Genomic DNA, 887 nt, shown 5'->3' on the forward strand with positions numbered 1-887 from the left:
TTTTGCTATATAAAATACATACACTTATGATTAGGGTTTATATGATGAGTTCTATATATATATATATGGTATACTCATAAGTACGTAAACCCTAACCCTAAATTGACATATTGTACTATATGCATAATTAAACCAAATTTCTGCTATATATATGTAAACCCAAAAAAAAAAAAAAAAAATTGCAACATGAATTTAAGTTAGGGTTTATAGCTATATATAGTATATATACGTAGAGTTAGGGTTTATGGCTATACATAGTATATAATATATACACATAGAGTTATGGTTTATAACTATATATAGCCATATACACATAGAGTTATGGTTTATGGCTATACATAATATATAATATATACACGTAGAGTTAGGGTTTATATCTATATATAGTATAGGGGATTAGGGTTTATAGATATATATAGTATATACATTTAGGGTTAGGGTTTTTAGCTATATATCTATATATATATATATATATATATATATATATATATATATATATATATATATATATATATATATATATATATATAACATACACTTAAGATTAGGGTTCATGGCTATATATAGTATATACACATAGGGTTAGGGGTAGTATAGTATAAATACTTATACTTAGTGTCATGGTTTAAATTTAGGGTTTATATTTACATTTAATTTATAGTTTATGTTTTAGTTTTAGGGCTTAGGGTTTATCAATGTGTACATACAGTACATGCAGTGCATAAACTTAGGGTTGCATGGGTTTATATAAAATAGATATAATATATATATATATATATATATATATATATATATATATAATATATTTTATATATAATTATAATATTAGAAAAATCGCATTTGGAGACGTGTATTTATATACACCTGCACACGTAGGTAGTACGTCG

General features: G+C 23.0%; 1 non-coding gene across 1 annotated transcript; it reads left to right on the forward strand.

Moving 5' to 3' along the window:
• The first annotated feature begins 244 nt into the window (after nt 1-244).
• On the forward strand, nt 245-341 carry LOC133858203 (small Cajal body-specific RNA 14). Its single transcript, XR_009898481.1, has one exon. It is a non-coding gene; the product is annotated as a small Cajal body-specific RNA 14 (non-coding RNA).
• The last annotated feature ends 546 nt before the right edge of the window (nt 342-887 follow it).

Source organism: Alnus glutinosa, chromosome 14 (genome assembly GCF_958979055.1).
Source record: "Alnus glutinosa chromosome 14, dhAlnGlut1.1, whole genome shotgun sequence".
Lineage (NCBI taxonomy): Eukaryota > Viridiplantae > Streptophyta > Magnoliopsida > Fagales > Betulaceae > Alnus > Alnus glutinosa.